At 42.8% G+C, this 23,247-nt stretch overlaps 1 protein-coding gene across 4 annotated transcripts in view; it reads right to left on the bottom strand.

Annotated features, from left to right (window-relative positions):
• The window catches only part of LOC119646471 (gamma-1-syntrophin), a 260,298-nt gene that overhangs the window by 177,443 nt on the left and 59,608 nt on the right, over positions 1 to 23,247 (bottom strand). The gene's annotated exons all lie outside the window — the stretch shown is intronic.

Here is a 23,247-nt window from a genome sequence, read left to right on the forward strand (position 1 = left end):
AGTTTCTGGTCCACGGACTCTTCCGTTTTGGGCTAGGACCCAAATTCAAAAAATACAGACGAGTTGCGGTTTCATCCAGGGAAGAAGTAGTTCGTCAGACGTTGCCTCTGCGAGGTGGTTACTGGGTGGTATTTCCCCCCTGGGTATGAATAATATTAATGCTAAAAACCGCGTTATTTTTTTCGCATGTCGGCAAACAGGCAGAGGCTTACATTGACTTTTTAATGAACTTGCCTTATGTATCTGGATTTATTCTTAGAATTAGGAAGTCTCCACTCTGGTGGAATAATTAGAATCTGGAGTGATTAAAAAATCGACCTGAAGTGGGTGTTTTTTTAAGGTTTTGTGTAAAACAAAACCTTATTAAAATCGATTTACTGTCTGTCTGCTTGTCCGTCACACGCATTTTTCTCGGAGATGATTATAGCAATTGACACTAAATTTAGTAGAAAGGCGGGGACTGTGAACGCTCACGCATACAGTGAGTTACATCCTTTTACGTCGAATTTAAGGGGAGGGGGTCCCCATACATGCAAAAGCGGGGTGTACATTTCTTTTTCATCAAATATAGCCGTGTGGGGTATCAAATTAAAGGTCTTGGTAAGTGTTTTTCGAAGCCGGTTTTCGTTGGAAAGGTGGGGAGTGCGGGGCGTTAAAAGTGATCATTTCTTTAAGGTGGCCATCCTCAGAAACTACCCAACCAAAAAATCTGAAAAAAAAAATTAGGAGGCTGTTACTGTATGGTGCCTGGGCTCGGAAATACCTTCCATACTGATATCTTTTTAAATATTACTATAATTTTTAGTAATTAGCTGCAAAACCCTCTTTAAGTTCATCCTAAGACCACAGTGATGCAGGCTATAATATAGAGCATGAACTTACCAAGTTTGGTGGGAACCGCCTTATTACTAACGAAGTTATAATACGTTAAAGTTGTTGCTTCTTTGCAAATTCAACACTATGAATGTCAATATCACCTGAAAGTGGATACTCTCACATAATATATGCATTTATTACGGGCTATGTACTAGGAAAGGCACAAAACCTTTCGTACCAGAAGCTCGCCCTCAACCTTATCTCTCCACCCGAAGTATTCGAATCGCCAGGCAGCTCCTCTACTTCTGATGAAGTAGCAACACTCACGCGTCATGCGGAAACTTGAGGAGGTGCACTTCAGAAACAAGTCCTAGGACGACCTTATCCGACAAAACCGACCATCGACGCCTAAACAGGCGTTGGAGGGAACTAACCCCAAACGATATCAGCAACACAACAACAACGACTTCAAATTATGTAACAAGCGTCCTCTGCAGAGGGTCCAGCAAAAGGAACCGCACCGAAATAGGCAGCAAAAATTCGTGATAAGCCAACCAGAAGTCATGCAAAGGTAATCAAGCATAAAACGACGCAATCCACAGAAACACAATCATCAACAACTAAATGCAACGTAAGTCGAAGAATTCCTCCACTCATTGTTGTGGAACCTCTGAATGATCTCAAATAAATCAAGTAGAACATTTACTGCGCTCTTTCCGACAATTACCTAACTAAGAAGTCAGGTAGTTCCCATGAAATCATTACTGAAATCTCCGAGGACTACTCTATTAGGAAGGAAACCTTGGAGGAGAACAATGATAACTTCTTTACTAGCACCCTTCCCTCCGAACGGCGTACCAGTGTTATCCTCCATGGCCTTGGTTTTCGGTATAAGAAATTGCTGAAAAACTGAAGCCACAAGGAGCGTCTAGCATCGTCAGCATTCGTCACGAACTGAGCAAAGACAATGAATATTTAGCAAACCCTTTTGCGGGCCGTGGCGAGAAATGTTCAAAAGCGATAACTACCCCCAGTCTTATTAAAACTACTGCTACTACTAAGTGTCGAGTAACCCTATTATTCTGCCGGCTTCCACATGCCTATCCTTATCATTCGTAGGTGGCTTGTGAGGCCGCTCAACATTATCGGCCCAGTCCCACCCAGCAAACTCCATCATATACGTATATAGACTCCATCTCCTCGGTTTTGCCAAGAAATCGGAAGAAATTTTGCGGATTTTCTTCGCGATGGTTGATATTTAGGCATCAATAGACATTAGGATCACCGAACTAAACAACAATTCCATAACTGCTCAAGCTCTCAGGTATGAGTCCGAGTAATTACTTGGCGCTATAAATCATTTCATAAACGTCCTCAGTCTTCACTGCGGCCATTCACTGCCCCTATCAGTCCATCGAATTCCAACGGATTCACTCTTTTCAGATCTCCCAATCAATCATGCAGCACTAGGTAGATCCTGGTACCTAATAATAGATAGGGACCTCAACGTCGAATACCAGTTTTAGTTCGATATACGGTCGAACCAATATGGGGAAGACTCCACTGTTTTCTAACAAATCCCAGCATAAGCTGAAACTTAAAACTCATAAACAGTGCAGATCTAACCCACTCCTGCATCCATGCTACAACATGGTATTCAACAACCCCATTGGGCAGGCAGTTCGCAAGTACACTATAGTAATTCATTAAGTATGCAAGAACTGGTTCCAGCCCACTTCCTCAACAAACCTTATTTATCTGCCCCATGATATCCTTGATGATATGAAAAACAAAAACACCCTCCCACGCTGCCTATTGAGACATAGATACTCTCTGCAGTCCTCCTATCTCATTGAAGAAATCCGCAAGATTGACCTGCCAATCTGTCATTGAATTTTCATTTCAAAGACCGACTACCTCCAAAAACACCGAACTGAATCTAGATGGAGTGAAGAGAAGCTCAAATCACCATCCAGCATATCAAAGCTAAGATGGGGTTTGATCGGCCTTTTGGTTGTTCTTCTTCGACTTCCATGTTGAGATCAATCTTGGTAAGTGAGTGTCCACCAGCGTGAATTACATGCATATAGCATCGAAGACGCCTTTCTCGCAATTTCTCTACAATGGGTGCAACTCCATATCGATCATACATTTCTAATATGGTCATAGTGCGTTACGTCACTGATCAAACGTAGCAGCTTTTTCTTCATTACCGCGAGGCGCCGTTCATTATCCTGTATAGTCAGTGAACACCCAAAACCATAGATTCGTTGATCTGTCTAGCACAAAGAACGCCTGTTGTGGCATTCTACCCACCTTATCGAAGTTGCACTGATAGGTGAAGCAATTTTGAATGCAGTTCTCCATTGGCTGATAGCATTGACCCGAGATATTCCAATTGCTCAGTTGAGCAGGTCCCTGCCATTGACAGTAGGGGTGCCTCTTCCATTGGGATCGGTTATTAAAAATTCTGTTTTATTCACATTCAACCTGAGACCTTGCTCCATTAGGTGATCATTCCACTTTTAAACAAGTTGCTCGAAGTGGGCTTTGCTATGAGACGCTAGGAAAACATTATCTGCATCAAGCAGTATATAAGGCATTGGACGTCGGATGCCCCGTGTGACAGCGCCCACAATAAGAGCAAAGAGGAGTGAAGAGAGGGCGCTTGCTTGGTGAATACCAACAGAGACGCGAAGCGGTTTTTATATACCTGCCACACTTCGAACTTTTCTTTTCGGGTCCTGGTAGAGCAGTTTAACTATCCGCACAAGCTCCTTTGGCAGTTTTGTCGCAGAGCGTACCAGATGGGTTCATGTGGCACACGGTCAAATGCTTTCTCTAGATACAGAAATCTAATGCAAAGAGGGCAATGCTTCTTGCGATGTTTCTCCATAAGTAACCGCGAAGTGCATACTGCCTTATCAGTTCCGCAGTTCTTGACAAACCTGACTTGGTACACTATTATTTAAACGATATCCCGAATAAATGGGACATCATTCGGATTGGACGGTGATTTGAATATTTTCTGGGACTGCCTTTCTTTTTCTATATTGGAACGTTAGTTTTTTCTTGCCTCTCCTCAACAGTCCGATTGAAGAATTCACTGAACAATAGTGTTGGGTTCCAGCTTGTCACATTCAAGACCTCAAGTGCAATGTCGTCAGGTCCTGTTGCCTTCCCCAATTTCTTTCATTTGAGTGCTTCCTCGACTTCAGTCTCGTTGATAGATAGAATTGCTCCAAATGTCGGCAGTGGTTGCGAAAGTGGAGAATGAACAAATTCCTCTGTTGATGTCGGCCATGTTTTTGAAGTGCGCTTTTTGGGTGATTCCACGATACTTCGACATTTGTTATTTTTGGCAATCACGTGAGTGAAACCATTTTTATAAACAAAACCTCGTTAAAATCGGTTAAATGTATGTCTGTCTGTCATACACAATTTTCGCGAATGGCACGAAATTTGGTGATAAGGTGGGATTGCCCATAAGTGAATTAAGTTACATCTTTCTAGGTTGAGTTTAAGCAGGGAGAGGGGGGCTTAGAGATTTTTTCACCGAATGTAGTCATGTTGGTTATCACATGAAAAGTTCCGTTTAGTACATTTCAAAGCCAGTTTGAGTTTTGACATTTGTTGAAAAGACGGAGAGTGCAGAGGGTTGAAAGTGACGATTTCTTTAGTGAACCTATTTTCAGAAACGATCCAACCGAAAAATCCCGGAAAAATCATGAAGCCGCCTCTATACAGTGTCCAAGGTCCAGGAAATTGGCGGTCCTTCGAGCACTTCATTGGAGTTTCAATATTTGTAGGCGGACTTTCTGGGTCAATTTCGCCATCCTTTTAGGTTTTTGGGAAAGTTCTTCCCCTTTGGTCGTCTCCCGCCACCCAGCATGATCCTTGAATCATCGCTACCACATTACGTCCTGATCCTTTTTCGATTTTATTTTACTCAAAAGTTTAAAAATTATTCTGCCAAACAAACCACCAAATAAAAGGCCCTGTCCAGCTTTTGTTTTTGGTGTGTGCCATTTACATCCACGTGGAAGTGAGTTGTAAGAGACATGTCCGTCGAAAAAATTACCTCATAATTCCTGAATAATTGAAAAACAGAAGTAAATATGCTTCCAAAATAATTAGTGAAATTGTTTTAAAAATACTAATTTTTCCTTATTAAATTAAATGTGCAATTTTTCTCAAGCTCTTAACTGAAACCCAATTCAACGAAACAGCGGAGATGGTCTGTATGGCAAGTGTCCTGGACGCGCTGTGCCCATTTTAGGGATCCCATGGACATCCATATTCACAGGACGTTGGTTAATTATCAGTAGCATAAAGGAAATTGAGACCAAAGTAGGGCAATTATTCCCTTCTAATTTTATTAGCACCGCCTTTTAATTGCCGTGATTCATTCCCAAACTCCAAGTCCGATTACAGAATTTTTCATGCCCAAAATTTTGTACAAACCTTTTTTCACTACCGCAATTAAAATTTTAACTTTGTCCCTGGAGCAATTACTCTAAATTAATGCATATTTAAATTTGAGCTCAGTGAGATATTTTGAGTGCTGACGGCACAAAAGGACAATTTTGGCAAAGCGCCTTCTGGTCTATTACCTATTCGCGGTGCAATAAAGCATGAAAAGTATTTCTTTATTGCCGCTAATTTATGGAAGGGAAAATATATTTCCTTACGTGGAAATTGGTAATTAATTTGTAGCCAATCAATCAGATTTTTGCATCATACCAGCCCTGCATCCCCCATATCTTATTTTCATCACAATCCTATAGCAACGACCAGGTTGCTATTTAAAGCCATAAAAAGGTCCTTCTTGCGAATTCGGTAGAGTAACAAAGGAAAAATCCAAAGTTTTCAAAGTTCCGTGAAAAATGAAACCTTATCAAAATGTATTCCCTGCCCACCTGTCAGGTACATATAATTTCTTAATAAAGGACGGGATACTTGGTAGCAGGGTGGAAACCATAATTATAGCATCATAAATAAAAAGTTGCATGACTGTGGGCTGACTGTAAGACTGGCTTCTTATAAATGGAGAGAGAAGGTAGTTCTATGGAGTACCTAAATGAAAGTATTCATTGGTATTTTTGCGAATTGACTTCATTTTCTGGATTCTGACGACGACGGGATAGAGGGCGTATTTTTCAAACTGTGAAAAGTTCGGCTCTTTAAGGATTTGCAACAAGAAAATTTAGCCAAAATACGGAGATGTCGTTACATACATGGGGAGACTCCTTGACGTTGAGGATGACCGTTAAGACTGGCCCGGATATGTGTAGGTATCTTTTCAATAAATATAAATGAATATTTGCGAATGGAGAAAGAGAGATATTTTTAAAGAAAGATAGTTCATAAGTGTGTGATGATAAGTGTGAATACTGCTTAAAGCTATAGTCATACTTATCAGCACATAGAGCACAGAACACGTAGTGTAACCAACACAGCTTATCTACCAGCACGTAATTTATACGGCAGGTAAAGTGTAGAAATATCACAAGACAAAGGCAATGATATATTACAAAAGTATAACAAGTCGGAATACCGGAAGCTCGTGCTTCGGGTATAAAGGTTTTGTGTTCATCTTATCTAAGAAATTTCAACGCATATTTTTCTACCCGTATACAGCTACAAAACTACGAGACATACGTACATATTACAGCCGTAGATGTTACGCTCACCCTAAACAAACAAACTGCCTATTTTCGAATACTGTACACATATAGGCACGCATATAAATTGATCGTATCCATATTTCCGATTTACTTCTTATATCTATCTGAATTAGGCACTACCCGCAAAGTTCATTAGAACGCATATACTATATACCTACATACACACATGTCTGGTTGGAATAATTGATATTCATATACAAATGATTAAAGAACTAAAACAAAATAATTCTTTTCCACCCAATTCATACGAACCTACTTCGTTGGGGTATTGACAAATTGATATGTGATGATGACGTCATGCAGGTTGTAGAGTGCACGAAATTCACAAAAAATTGTGAAGTTTCACCCCCTATAACTTTGTTAATAATACTTGGATTTTCTTCAAACTTGACCAAATTATGCATTATATTCTTCATTATACGTATGCCAAATTTTGTACTTCTGGGATGAGCATAAGGGGGGTGCTGGGTAAATTTCTAAAATGTGGAAATATACTATTATTAACTTTATTTGTGCAGATATCGGAACCGGATATATTTTGAGGCCTAGATTTCGTAGAGATGCACTACTGAGATTTTTTTCAGATTTTTCGGTTGGATAGGTTCTGAGAACGAGACCTGTTACACTTTTTGGGGGTCATATTTTGAGCCCTCACTCCCCTATGTTTCACCAAATATCAAATATTGAACCAGTTTCGAAAAGTACTAATTGAAACCTTTCATTTGATACCCCACATGGCCACATTTTATGAAAAAAAAATTTGCACCCTCCTTTCACATGTATGGGAGCCCCCCCTTAAACTTAACACAAAATGGCGTCAGTTGCTGCATGTAAGGGAACGGCAGATCACATACTCCTACCAATTTTCGTGACAATCGGTTCAGCCGTTTCCGAATAAATCGGCTGTGACAGACAGACAGACAGACAGACAGACAGACGGACAGACAGACAGACAGACATGTACTTCTAGATGACACATTAGTATCGGGAAGCGCACAAGAAAAAGCTTTACAGGCCGCGGAAAAATTGCAGCGGGCATGCGATGCCTCTATGCCACGGCGTAGCGCTTTCCGAAGACGAAATCCCAATTTCTGGTGGAATTCAGAAATTGAGGAATGTCGGAAAAACTGCCTCAGAGCTAGGAGATGCTCCCAGCGCAGAAGAAATCAACCTGAATTCGTTGAGCTGCACATGCAATACAAGAACGCGAGGAAAAAATTGCAAGTAGCTATCACGAAGAGCAAATCCGAACATTTCAAGCGGATGTGTACCGAAGCTGATTCTGATCCATGGGGTGGCGCCTACAGGTCTGTAATGTCATCACTGAAAGGCAAGCGCTCCCCACCGATTACCTGTCCAAAATTACTACAAAACATAGTGGACACTCTCTTCCCAGAGGATGTGAACTACACAAATCTGCCTAAAGTGCATGTAAACCCCGACGAAATCCCTGAAGTGGTAGAAGAGGAAATTTTTGATGCAGCAAGTAAATTGGCTGAAAATAAGACCCCAGGGCCAGATGGAATCCCGAATATCGCCCTGAAAGTGGCAGCCAGGTCAGCACCAGGTATGTTTGCTAAAGTTTTTACGGCATGCCTCAGAGAAGGAGAATTCCCCGAGCAATGGAAGCTGCAAAAGTTGATACTTATTCCGAAGCCAGGTAAACCATTGGGAGACCCCTCCTCATATCGACCGATATGTTTGGTCAATACCATTGGTAAACTATTTGAACGAGTATTATACAACAGGCTGCTCGCTGTTGCGGAAAAGGAAGGAGGCCTTTCCGACAAACAACTCGGATTTCGTAAGGCAAAATCAACTGTCGACGCAATCAGCATGCTGACTGGCTTGGCTCAGGCTGCAATAGAAGAAGGAAAATGCTGTGCAGTAATAACCCTCGACGTAAAAAATGCGTTCAATAGTGCAAAATGGAATAAAATCATCGAGGCACTCGAAAAGATACAAGCCCCGAAGTACATTGTACGCATTGTGGTCGAGTTTCTCCTTGGGAGAAGACTTTACTGCGACTCGGACGATGGGCTAAAAATATTCCCGACAACTTGCGGAGTGCCACAGGGTTCTGTCCTGGGTCCCTTGCTGTGGCTAGTTATGTACGATGGAGTGTTGACGCTACGCCTACCGGACAACGTGACAACTATTGGCTTCGCCGATGATATCGGAATAACGGTGGTCGCAAAGCACCAAGACGAGATCGAGATCTATGCAAATGAAGCGATATGGGAGATCAATTCCTGGTTGAGAAATTCTGGCCTTTCACTTGCCGAGCATAAAACAGAAGTAGTTCTCATTAGCAATAGAAGAAAGAACACAACTGTGAAAATCAAAGTTGGCGGAAAAACAATTTACTCATCGCTCAAATACTTGGGAGTAATTATTGACAGAAGACTCAACTTCAAAAGACACATTGAGTACGCCGCAACTAAAGCGTCTTCCATCGCTACAACGATCTCGAGGATACTACCGAACATTGGTGGGCCAAGACAAAGTCGACGTCTTCTGCTCTCCAGGGTAGTCAGCTCCGTGCTACTCTACGCAGCTCCAGTTTGGGCAACTGCTCTGAATAACAAAGTGAACTGCCGAAGATTGGGAATGGCATATCGATTAAGTGCACTCCGGGTATGCAGTGCATATCGGACAACATCAGGAGAAGCGGCATATGTACTAGCAGGGATGCTCCCCATAGACATCTTGGCGAAGGAAAGTCGGCGACTCTACGACAAAACGTATGCAGCTGGAGAGTCTAGCGCATTTCGACGGCAGCTGGCACGGTGGGAATCTATCGAACGGTGGCAACAGCGATGGGACGAGTCCCAAACTGGTCGTTGGACATACCGCATCATTCCGGATATTCGGAGATGGTTTGAACGAAACCATGGGGAATTAAGCCACGAGTTAACACAATTCTTGAGTGGACATGGAGGTTATCGTGCCTATTTACATCGATTTGGTCACGACGAATCACCATGCTGCCCAAGATGTGGTAACGTGGCTGAGAATGCGGAGCATGTCATATTTGATTGCCCCAGGTTCACCGCGCACCGAGCAAGAATGGAAGCGGTCGCAGACAGGCGTTTAACACCCGGAAACATTGTGGAGTTTATGCTGGAGTCAACGGATGCCTGGAACCAGGTTGTAAGGGAACTGCAAGCTATTCACCAACAGCTTAGGCAGGAAGAACTACGACGAAAACAAGGAAGGGAGAGAACCATAATGAGCCGCAGTTAAAAGCTGATCCAGCCCCGCGATGCAATACTTGATAGGAGTTCCGTGGGGAGAGTGGAATGAGAAGGAGGTGGTTTTAGTGAGTAGAAGTCTCACATAACTGTGTGGCAGGAGCCAGCAGTAGGTTTTGAACCTTTGCACCTTCCAACGCCGAAAAAAAAAAAAAAGACAGACAGACAGACAGACAGACAGACGGACAGACAGACATCGAATCGATTCTAATAAGGTTTTGTTTCACACAAAACCTTAAAAAGGAACAACCCTGGACCAAGAAGACTACAGAAAGGAGTTCCTTTTCACGGCGCATTGCTTGAATTGAAGATGCATCTGCGCATCTTCTTTCCTCCGTATGACCCTTATAAATATTCCATATCTCGTCATACCCGACTCAGGTCAAATGTTTTCTTTCACAACATGTCCTGTTGTTGAATAATAAACGAAGATGCATTTGCGCATCTTCGCTGCTCAGAATGACCCTAATAAAAGGATTGGATTTTACGTAGATAAGAAGGGTTTTACGTAGATAAGAAGGATTTTACGTAGATAAGAACCATATGTGTTATAGAAGATAAGGAACATATATACTCGTATATTATAAGGAAACATAAATACGAGCTGACCGAGAAGGAACCTCAGTCTTGTTTCGATATTACAAGAGTCTTGTTTCGATATTACAGTACGGAAGTACTAAAAGAAACAACTGTGTAACAATGACACTAAGTGTTGTTACTTAACTCTTGTTCGACGTTCATCGATCATTTGCCGGTGAAAAATGGCCAACATTTACTCTAAGGTTATTGTAGTGTATGTGACGCAATGCATTGGGGTGCGACCACATCCTAGCGAGCACAAGAAAACCATCCAGGCTTCATCGACACACCGGGACACCAATACATGAGCCATAAGGGCTGCGGCCTAGTTAGCTATTTCGTACCAACTCCACTTCGCAGAAGATTTAGAGGTTGTCTCCTGGATGTGCTGATCGAACGGCAAATATACTGAGTAACCCGCCTGAGAATATCGATGAGCATGGGCCGTCATCAAAAATGTTCTCTTGTCTCTTCCACACAGGTCGTCGACAACGTCTGGCAGGCCGAGCAATGATGGAAGCGGATCGTAAAACAAAAGGGGTTAACGGCTCTATTGATCGTTGCAAGTTCTGGCGGAGGAAACGCGCTTGAACTCCGATACCGAGAAGTTCAACGTAGTGTACGCTTTGACAAGAGAGGATTTGCTCTAACATACTTCCAGTTTTTGATCCAATTGTTGCCCCAACGATGATTATTATTATACCAGATCATGAAAAGCTTGCATGTGGTCGCAAATCTTTCGATGGTTCTGTGAGGGACGTAGACGGGCGACTTCTAATTTAAAACAATTAAAGACGTGGAAAGCACACTTCACCATGGTTCTTAACCGTATCACATCTGCTAAGATTCCTCCTCTTGTGGAAGACTAGTCACCACAATATACGGACTGTTCCTCCAAACAGAAGAGAAATCATTTCTGCCATCAATGCATCCAAATGGAATAGAGCCGCTGGGCGTGACGGTCTCTCCACACATTTACTCATCGTTGCACCTGCAGTTACTGCAGATCTGCTGTTATCACTCGTACGGAAATTTTGGGAAACCGAGACATTTCCCAGAAAGTGGAAAATGGGGATGATCGTCAAGATTCTAAAGAAGGGCACCCACTTTGAGTCTGACGATTGGAGGGATTTCGTCCTCGCTGCCGAAGCGAAGATAATAGCCGAAAAAATCCTGGAATGCATGAAAGAACACATCCAAAGCTTGGTCTACAGAGAACAGCCTGGTTTCCTTTCAGAATCTTTCTGTATAGACCACATCAGCACCCTATGGATAACTTTGGAACAGGGCGCAGAGTTTAGATTTTCGCTGCACTTGCTCTTTATCGATTTCGAGAAGGTTTTTGATTGTGTAAACTGGAAGTATATCAGAAGTATTCTGCGCAATAGGGGCATTCTCAAGAAACTAATAGCTATTAACAGAGCAAAATATGATTGCGCAAAATGTCACGTGTTGCATCATGGTAAAATCTTGGGGGATTTAGGTCCAAAGCAAAATCCACCAGGGTTGCATCCTGTCACCGATATTATTTCTTCTTGTTATCGGTGACGTTCGTCATGCTGCCTTATCCGAAGGACGAGGAGGAATTCAATGGACGATGACATCCTTCTTCAAACACCTCGACTACGCTGGTGGCACTGTTCGCTCTCTCATGGACCTTGGCCAAATTGCTCTGGATTTGGAAAGAGAGAGAGAGAGAGTAGATTTGAACTGAAGATAAGCACCAACCAAATCAAGATTCTCAGTCTGACAGGTGATCGCGCTCTCCTTATCTGTATTAATGTTCAGAGCATCGAAGGCGATGATCAACTTGTTTATCTAAGAGCTCGGTGTCTGCTAACATCTACGCAGAACTGGATGTCGATCGACGCATTAACAGTTACCTTAACAGTAAAATCAAATCGAGAATATTCTGTGCTGATGTCCTTTTTGAGTTGCTGTACGGGTGTAGCACATGGAAAGTTAACTCCACTGTTATCCAAAAGCTCCAAGCTTTCGTCAATACCTATCTGTTCCGTATCATCAGAGTACGCTGGCCATACGCACTTTAATTGAAGGACGAAAGCGGCAGTGAATTGGTAACCCATTAACGAGGGGCGGCAATTGCAATGCTGGTTGCACCATGCAGTCTAACCCACTCTACCAAGATGACCGGCGACCACTTCGCACAAGCAAGCGTCTGGGGAAGTTGTGGGGGGGGGGGGGGGGCGCTAAAGGGCATTTTAGGCAACCGCGAATGATAGCGTTTAGGAGGGGGGGGGCGCTAAAGGGCATTTTAGGCAACCGCGAATGATAGCGTTTAGGAGGGGGGGGGTGCGTTCTACCTTACCAAGGGGTGAAGGGCAATCATATGTATTAAGATTCTGAAAAGTACATTGACCTGGGTTTCTACTATTTTACAAAGGAAAGGAAATATTTGGAAAGGCTGCTTCAAGCGCAGGCTGATCGTCTTAATGATCAGAGTTGAAAGTTGCGGGAGGGCTATTATGATTGAAAACCAAAAACACAAAGTAGTGATCGATGAACTTACCCAAGCTAGATATAATTCAGATTACGTAAAATGGTGGCATTAGAATGGAGGATATTAACCAAGGGGAATAATCTCGGGCGAGCGCAATGCTGACCACATTGCTTCTTATAGGGTATCCTGTAATGTACCGGTACGGTCTGGAATGAGGTGCTCTAACACACTTCAAGGCCCTGATCCAATATGGATTGTTGCGCCAACGATTATTATTATTATTATATTAATCCTGTTGAAGAGGAGGAGAAACATTAGTACAGTGAAGAAACTTAAGTCAGTACACCTCGACAGAGCACTCTAAAGATATTATTAGAAGTAAAGCAATTTGCTTATATCCTCGGTATTTGAAGGAGTGATTTTGAATCAATATAAGGGAGCAAATGCCAGCATGTAACCACTTTGGTCACGCTGCTCCCGGGGCAGAGGTGAGGCAGTGTCTGATGAGTTACCTCTGCCCTGAACGAAACCGCAAGTCATATGTTGAAAGAGTTGGTTTTCCTATTCGCTAGTGTTGATTTATATTTTGCAAATAGCGACATTTCGGGAACCGCTTGTTCCCTTCATCAGTGCTAACAAGTCTGCTACTGTTAAATCTACAAATCTATCTCGGCCATAGTTTGGATAGGAGGTCGCCAATGCTAAGTGCAGCACGTAGCTCATGATGACCTTTGTGCCTCGTATCCGACATTTGCCTACACTAAATTCTGAGCAATAGACTTCCATGGTAAGATTGTATATCTAAATATGTCAAGTGGCCAGGTTTAGTTACATGCAAAACTAAAGGGCACTCAGTCAATAGCTCTCCGTAGGCACATGGCCTGTGAGATGCTGCTACCTTGGGTAATACTGACAAGATGGTATAACGGTGTCATAGTCCTCTATATAGGGCATAGCGCGTCAACCAAACTTACGTGTAAGCACTGCAAGCCGCCGGGAATACGCTCTAATTCATTCTTCGATTTTCCGAAAAGCATGTATATTTCTTCCACTGTTCTACACTAAGTAGTTCTACGCAGGATGTTGTCAAAATCTTGTCGTGATGGATAAAATAACAAAGTTCTTGGACCTCTATTTGTCCATCCCACAACCCAGGTCTAGCTAGTCAGATTCTTCTACACGTCAGGCAGAATGGTTGCGTTCACGAGATGCGTATTGACCACTAATAATTGATGTTACGAGTTTGTATAAGGTGTGTTATTTTAAGAGTTCAGGTAGGTATCGTTCCCAGTAGGAAGGGTAGAAATTCCTCCGTCTAGCCAATGACCTGATTTATGCTTTCTATCAACCGACCTTGTAAACTAGTGAACTTCTTGCACCAGAAATTCTGCAGCTGATCCAGGTCAGAGCCGCTCCAGTTATTCGAGCTGTTTATGACTCGTATCCATACCCGGGATAGTGACATGGCAGGTAATCCTCAAATTGCATTGCAACAGCCTTTTTCATCTGCTATTAAAAACCATACTGTCGGGATGCTTTGTTCGGGTTGGTTTCTGAACAAGTTTGGTGTGACTTTTGCCTTATCCTCGCAATCGGTAGTTCCGGCTAGTGTATCCATAATTTTAACAACTTGTTTTTCACTGTATGGCGTAGTTCCGGTAAAGTCTCTGTTCTTTATTTTTGACCCGCTGCTGGGATTTCCAGTACTAAGTTGAGTCTGACCGTACAACCTGACAGCTGTAGGTGTATCACAAGGCAAAAGTGATTGTAGTCGCAGCACATACCAGCCCACAATGGGGACGCAATCTCATCATTGATTTCAGATAAAAACCTCGAAGTTGCTCGAGATGCATCGAGCCTGGAAATAGCTGGTCTATGCAAAAGAATCCATTCCCGAGAATTCTGTACACGCTCTTTCGTCGCAAACCTCAGCAGAGGCTTCAACTGGACAGTGAAGAAGATTGCTTGGCGAGTACTGAAACCATTGTCGATGCCGCCTTTGCTCTAGCGACTGTTTGTCCCCAATTTTCGCGATGGCCTCCGATGTCTTCGCAAACCCGCTGAAGAGACGAAACAAATCCAGCAGTTGGAAGCTTGTTCATGACCATCGTGGCGGCTAAACGTCATATCGTCTGACAAGTAGCGGTTTGGATGCCGTGCTGGGCATTACGGAATGTCACCAAGCCAGACGGCTCTCGTCGAGTATCCATACTGGATGTTAGATTACTCCTTCTCCTCATTTTGTGGATGCGGGGCGGCGGTAGTGTAGTGGATTATCTTCAGTTTTTCCGAGATGCATTATTTTCTGGTGGTATAATTTCGAATAAAATTCCCTCGAATTAGATACTGGATTACAAAATTTTGCAGAAACATAGAACTTACTATAAGACACTATACTGGAAAGTTTAGTGCAAATCGGTCCATAATACTAACAAACTTCTAGCAAATCGAAGTTTGTCTGTTCGGTTTAAATTTATTGTACCTTAAGACATCACAGAATGGTTGCATCCTACCATAGTGGATTATCTGCCATACTAAAAGCCTATATATATGGCAGATGGATACAAACTGTTGGACAATTATTTTAGAATTCCATTTAAGTAACGTTCATTGATTGAACAGTAGGAAAGTCATCAATTTCACATAGATAAAACATAGTAAAGTAGCTGCTAACCCTTGTGTGATCGGCGAAGTTAAGCATTGTTGAAAGTTACTTAGTATCTAGATGGGTGACCAAATGGGAGCATTTTATTACAGTTGTTTTTACGGGAGATCCTTTTCTCTAGAATAGGATGATGAGTAAAATATTTGCTTTTTTAGTCGTTGCTTGTATCTCTTTTAATTGTGAAAGCAAACATTGACCCAAGAATACTCTCTCCGATTGAGTATTCTCCAGAACAAATTTTCTGCGTAGATTTCTTGAGCGTGGACGTTATTAAGGTTCGTTATTTGAAAACCTGAGATGAGGACCTGAGGAAGCAGTGTGGAGGAGAGTGGTCATATTAAGCAGTCCTTGTCAATTAGTGAATATATTGGGGAACAGATATAAAAGGTTATTCTCACAATCTCCAAAACTCAGAGGAAATCGCAATTTCCAACTAATTGTTTTCTCCGTTACCCCAATTATATGCATTGTTCCCAATCCAGCCATTATCAAAAACAATCTAAACAAACACACGAAATACGAGTACAACTCCTGAAAACAAAACATGAGATTCATTAAAACTTTTTAATAAACCACAGAAACTTTCCAGCCCATCTTGCAAATATTTACCGCGACATTTGTATCAAACTTGGAGTTCTTCACGCTGCTGTCAGGGACAAACACGTTCCCTAATAAAATACTGAATTGTTAAACACATTACGTCGATAATACAATACAATGCCTACCAAGTGAGTCCTGGCCCTTCCTATTATAAAAGCACCAAGGATAACGTTTTGGGTGTGACTAATGTTTAACTTTTGTTTGACTTTTCATAGAGTTCGTGTTTTCCGACGCTGAAAGTATGTTCACGTTTTTCATGTGGTCACGTACTATCTGGAGCACTTCGCTCATTTTTTCCGGTTACCGGAATAATGTTTTGGCTCGTTTGGTATTGCGGCTTCCAGGATATTTTCACACTTTCAAGATACGTATTGGATCCTGTCCAATTTATTAATGAGGATTTTATTTAGTATTCAGTGCGGGTTATTTACTGGCTGTTTTTCCGCAAGGATATTTTATGCGGAATTATGAACGAAAAATTGAAAATTGATAAAGTCGGTCTAGGGTTTTTGCGGAACTGTTAAAAGGATTCGTATATAAATTACCAACAGTTTTTAACGATTAATGATTATTGCCCATCGAAGGGTTATCAGTACCACATATATCTCCCAAATTGACCTCCATAAATTGTTAATGTTACTCAATCATAAATAACTCTGGAACTATAATACATTGCGAATTTCGCTGGAAAAATTTTGGGCAATGATAATATCTGAATGCTTCAACATAAAAGGCTGAAAAGAAAACAAATTTATATTTATTCACTTCTATCTACATTTAAGGATGCGTCGGATGAAATACCTGGCCACAGAGTACCATGTGTCAACAGGTAGTCCTCGTATGACAATTAATCCTCGATAATACCGTTAAAACCGTGAGACTTATCGTTGTACCCAAGCGAATATTACTGATTATTGGGTTTTCTAGAAAGGATACCATGAGGTGTAGCATTGGTGAGGCTAGATAAGCCAAGGGGGTAAGTTAGCGTATTAGAGCACTGGAGAAGAAAGAAAGCCCACTAAACGCAAAATGGTATACTCATTTGGGAAACGCAGGTTGCTTCGAGATAAAATGGGTTAGAAAGAGCGAAACCAAGATAAAATAAGCCTGAAACCGTCAATTCAGCCCGAGGTCTGAAAGATTATTTGACGGCACTATTGGTTCATTTTAGCTCCATTGTATAATATTTATTGTAATTTTTGTGCCTGTTATAACTTTGTTAGGATTTCCAGCAAACTTTCCTGTATCTTGCGCTGTCCGATATTTTAGAATGACCGAATTTAAGGACAATTTTCAGTCAGTTTCTGAAATCTAGTAAAACAACAGTTATGATTACAGGGGTATTTTGATGTTTTTTTTTAGATTTTTTGATTCGTAGTTTCAGAAAATAGGTCCTTGATTTAAAGGAAAAGAAATTTATGGCAAAGGGACTGGAATCCAGTATCGGTGGGTTTTGGGAGTAGCTCCCGGTTGTCGATATCTTTCGCAATGCCTAGGTAGCGGATAATTTGGCCACAGAAAAATCGCATACTACAAGGGTAACCATGCAAGAAATGAATCCCTTCAAGCGCAGCTCTACGACTATGAGATCAATACCAATAAATGCAGAAGAGGAAAACACTTCTGGTAGGGTAAACCTCCAGCATACAGAACAGAACATGCCGGATAATGGCGAAGCCTACCCCAAAAAGCAAAAAAAAGGGCGGAGGGGCAGTTACAGGAGATAATAGTATGCTTGATATGCTCTGTGAGTGCGCTAACTAGAAGCATTATGTAGATTGCTCGGGCTCTTAAAGGATCCTGTCGAAAGCAACGAAGATAATGGAGCTACCGATGGATAAATTCATCAAATACTTGCAGGAAGCCATCAAAGCTAACAAACTATGTGATGCTACGAAAAATGCGCACTCAATCCAGGCGAACTCTATATTTAAATTCGGCGTTGGTAAAGGAGATCGGAAATCGGCAGACGAAGAAACCGAATATATCGATAGCACAAGGAAGCGCGAGGAGATCACTGATGATGGCGAAGGGTTGAACGTGTTGAGCTTTTTGTGGTATCGCCAGTCCCGTGAAGAAGTATCTGACAACGGTTCCGCTTGATAACAGCTAGTTAAAGTCTTCAGTTGCGATATTTGATGATTTCAACCTCTGCAGGAAAAAAGGGAAATAGGGTAGGCGGACCTATTCTAATAAGGGTTTACTTTATATAAAACCGAAATCACTAATTTCCTCGTTGAAACTCCAGCTCCAGCAAAAGCGAAAGAGTCCAACAGTACAGGCACAAGTGAGCAGCAAAAAGCAGAATAGGAGGGGACGGAGACCTGTTTGAAAATATTAATTCCTTCCTAGAAAGGAGATATATCCAACAAAAACAATTTTCAAAAGGTAATGGCGAACCTGGAATTCACGGACTTGGGGAGTATCAGGTGAACATGGGAATCTACTAGAGAAATGCTTCCAATTTCAACAGCAAGCACCAGCCAGAATATTAGGGTAAAAAGTGCAGGGACAGGGTCATCTTATTAAGGATTTGCGCTTGTGAAACAGCTCAGGATCGACTGTCACAAACCATTCGAAAATTGAATGTTAACGTGGCGCTAATTGCCAATCATACCGAAATTGGGGTAGGGCTATTTGGATGGGATGCATTTAGTAATGTCACTACGTGAGCATGTAGAAGGCAAGTCATACAAGACAGAATGGAATTCCTGAGACCGCGACGATGCTTGTACTATAGCAAGCAATCAAATTACTAGAGCGGCCAAGAACTGTCCATGTTGAAATATTCTTGGGACGTAGTTCTAGGGAAGCCCAAGCGTCGGCCGTACGTCAATGGCGATGACATGACGCAAACATGATTTAATGAAAGCTTGGAGCTTTCGAATGCTGCTGGCGGAAACAACACTACCTCAATATAAAATTGTTCGATGCTTTCTATCCTTAAATCTTTAATGCAAATAATGAAAATGCGATGAATAATCAGAATGAGAAACTTGGTGTCCCGCATATATATATATATATAGTAGGATCAATCACAGTCTAGGGTTTTACAGTTCAAATGTTTCCACCAATTTCGCTCAGTAGGTCTGGGTAGTATAGGTTCCAGGGCGAAACGTAAATTGGTACCCCCATGGAGCGTAAAACCTGGGAAACGCGTGCTGAACCAACACAAGCAGCTCTACTACCGAACCCAACCTTCACTCTCACGTGGTGATCGCTGGGAGTTCTTCCTTAATGAAAAACAACGACGAACCGGGCAACGACAAGGGCATAACGATTTGCGCATTTTCTCAAGGAACGAATGCTGCTCAGCAGCTAGTCGATACCCTGTCCAGATATAAAGCTGATGTAATAGCGTTGCGAGAGATACGCTGGATAGGCGTCGGCTTCCTAGAGAAGAGTCACTACACTGCTCGGAATTGGTTTTCTAATCAGTCAAAAAATGAAACCTACTGTTACCAGCTTTGAAAAGATAAGTGAAAGGCTACGCACTCTGCCTTTCCGAGGCAAATTAAGAAATATTAGCCTCATTAATGTTGACGCCCCTACAGAGGAGACTGCAGAGTCGGAGAAGGATACCTTCTACGAGGCAGTTGAGAGGACCCTCGAAGCCTGTCCCAAGTATGATACATGATCAAATGATACTTGAAGATTTCAACAGTCAAGTAGGGACGGAGCCCGTATTCAGGTGATACGTCGGCTCGCATAGCTTACATAGGGACACCAATGATAACGGACTGCGGATTATTCAGTTAACAGTATCGCACGAAATGGTTGTTTGGAGTACCTCTTTTGCGTGGAAAGCAGTGGGCCTCTTCAGACAGGAAACCTTTCAACCAATTTGACCACGTTGATTGATTGAGCGCTGCAGCCTCTCAGCCTTGATGAACGTCAGAATTTAAGGGGGCGGGGGGCAATATAGACTCGTATCACTATCTCAGTGGTACAGTGTTCCAGGCTCGAATTACAATACTACCTACAATCCCCTCTGACAATCAGGTGAGAGTGAATACTGAAGCCATCCACAACACAGCCCTCCGTAACACCTATAAGGGGGAAATGGATGCCGCAATAACCGCAGCGAACAGATTTCCTGGAGATGAAGCATGAACCAATAATCTTCACAACCACCTGAAGGGCGTTATCAGCCACAAACATATTTAGCCTCAGCGACAAGAAAAGTCGGAACGGATGAATATAAGCTAGCTACGGAACGGAAGAATGTCGCATACCGAGTAATGTTGCATTCTCAAAGAATGCGGGCACGCACAGTTATCACGAACTCCATCGAACGGAGAAACTACTTCACGGACGGAAAAGGGAAGCCTGGGAGAACTAGCAGGTGTGCGAACTTGAAAAGTACAGGAAGCAACCGCACTAGGCGCGCAATTTTTAGCAACAAGTCACCAGGATGGAACCTTATACACCTCGATGCTCTGATTTTCGACAGAATGGGAATATTGGAGCGATGGGTTGAGTATTTTGGAGGTTGGAGGTTCTGCCAACTGAAGACGACTCACAAATGCTGGTCCATACCATACGAAAGTCTATACCAAAGGGGCTTAACTCCAGGCAAATCAGCAACAGATCAGATTTTCGCTCTGCGGCAATCGATGGAAAAACTGTTGAAATGTAGTCATCAGTTGCACCATGTGTTCATCGACTTCAAGTCCGCCTATGACAGCAAAGCCAAGGCCATGAGAGAATTCGGTATTCTGACGAAATTGATAAGACTCACTAGGATGACTCTGACCAATGTACGAGGCCAGATAAAAGCAACAGCATCTCTCTCGAGACCTTTCAATGTCAACAATGGTCTAAGACAAGTGGATGCCCTATCATGCGTCCTCTTTAACCTAGCCCAGGAGAAAGTGATTCGCGATGCTGATGTAAATGCAGGTGCACCATCCTCTTCCACTCTACCCAAATTTTGGGAAGAAATACCCAGGATATACAGTCTACCTTCATTCAGATCGAGTAGGCGGCAAGTCTGGTAAGTCTGAATGGGGCAATATCTATGGTAGAAAAAGAAAACCAGACAGACCTTGCCTGAGATGAAGCAATCGCGTGGGTGAAGACGCCAGACAGCTTTTAGGGATATATCATTAGTGGATCTCGGCGCAAAAGCGGGATGTCGGCAGTTCCTTACCAAGGCAGGTTCAGACTGGATACTAGTTGTTGAGCCGTTGGTGGTGGTGATGATGAGTAACAAAAGGCGGAAAAGGAGATCTGTCCTGAAATAATAATCAATTCCAAGGAATGGGATGTACTCTACACCATCGTCTTTTGAAAGAAGAGAGTGAATTCCAAATTCACGGACTTGGAAATATCAGGCAAACACGGTCAGAAGATCTGATACAAGAATGAAATAAATCCAAAAGGAAAATGTGAAAAAGGTTTTCAAAAAAAAGTGGAGGTGGAGGCAACTAGGAGGAACCAATCGAACGCGGACACCTAGATGGGGGGACTTCGCGGGGAGAGATGCATTATTCTAAATGAACGATTCAATCTAAGCGATATAGGAAAGGATACAATAACAAACTTTATACAACGGCAAATACTGATACAGTACACATCCCTAGATGGTTCAAAGGTAGTGCGTGCCCCATGGCAGGCCTCAGAGAACCTTCAATGTTTCGTCGCCATTAGATTGGTGGTGTAGGTTGAGATGGACGAATTTGTAAAATTCGGATCATGTCATTTGCGGCCTAGTCCTTTCCAGGTCTGCCCTAAAGATTGGACACCGTCCCGAGGCCGCAGTATGTGCGACGATCTCACCAGACGCGCTACAATCCCTGCAGAGAGTGTAATTTTCGCTTTCATTGCAAGTCCAAATACCTGTAGCACTTGGTGGGGACTATCCACATTCGTACCCTGAATACTAACCATCCAATTTTGATTTTCCCACTGCCAGAGAGTTTCCTCGCATATTGCTCGGGGACTTCCACCACGACGAGTTTTTGGCTTCGAGCATTTACAGAGGGGATACCTATCCGGGCTTTGGTTACCTCTGGACATTCACGCTTTATGGCTTCCTCTACTTCGCACTTTTCTGTGAGGCAATCAAGGTCTTGGATTTCTAGACAGCACATAGGTTCTAGGCTAGACAAGAGGGTTCTTCGCCAATAGCCCCGCGACCCTTCATTTCCCGAATGGAAGACATTTCTGCTCCGTTGACTTTGGGTTTCATCCTGAAGCGGATTTCACAAAGGACCTTCCCCCTCCCTTCCGGCAGCTTAATGAATCTTTTTTCATTTTCTCGCCTTTTCTGCTACTGGCTTTTGGTTTGCAGCCAAGGTCTTTGGACAGACAGGTCTCTGGCGGCGTAGTCAGTTGTTTTCTTGTATCTTTCTTAGCCTTCTTTTTTTTGTGAACTGGAAACAATTTTGATAAAGTCTCCTTCCGGCACGTTGTCGTTCTTTCGCTTTTCCCCCAGTTCCCTTTACAGTGTGCTATCTGCGGTCCGTTTGGCGCTAGCAGTGTTCTCCGTGGGGAGTGCGACTATTTCTACTTTCCAATCGTCTTTCGCTGCTCTTCAAGATCACCTGTAGTAGAGAGGTCCGGTAGTTTCTCCAGTTCCATCAACCCATTTTTGGCTTCTTCGGCTCTAGCTAGGACGGTCGACTGCACTTCTACTCGTTTCGTGTCCGAATTCACCTGTTGAGGACTAGCGATTCTGACTGAGCTTTTTTTTCGGAACAGGGGCACTACAAGGTACTGGAGTCCCTGCAGTCGCTCCACTTGGTAAGACTTCCTCTTTCTTTGGGCGTCCCGGTGCCACATCGGGTATGTCAGCCCTCGTTGCTTCTTTCGCTGATCGCTGCGGTGACTGACGCATTTTTGTGTTCCGTCCAAACACACTCAGCTCTTCCGCCTTCCCTGCTATTTCGTCGATTTTTTGTTGGCCTCGCTTGAAAAATCCGTCCAGGTACCTCTGGCTAAGTTTCCTGGTCAGTCCCTTTCTGAATTTCAAAGAATCGGTGACACTTTTGATAGATTGATAATATTCCAGCGAGGACCGTTTCCTAGCAATTCTGATGGTCGCCAGTAGCAGATGTTGAGGATCTTCCTGGTCAGATTCCTGAGATTGGACATGTCATCGTTATACAGCGGTGACAATGAGGTTTTGTTGTATTTTTCCGGTAACAAGACTTTGAGTATATTCGCATTTTGGTGTGGTTA

Source organism: Hermetia illucens, chromosome 1 (genome assembly GCF_905115235.1).
Source record: "Hermetia illucens chromosome 1, iHerIll2.2.curated.20191125, whole genome shotgun sequence".
Lineage (NCBI taxonomy): Eukaryota > Metazoa > Arthropoda > Insecta > Diptera > Stratiomyidae > Hermetia > Hermetia illucens.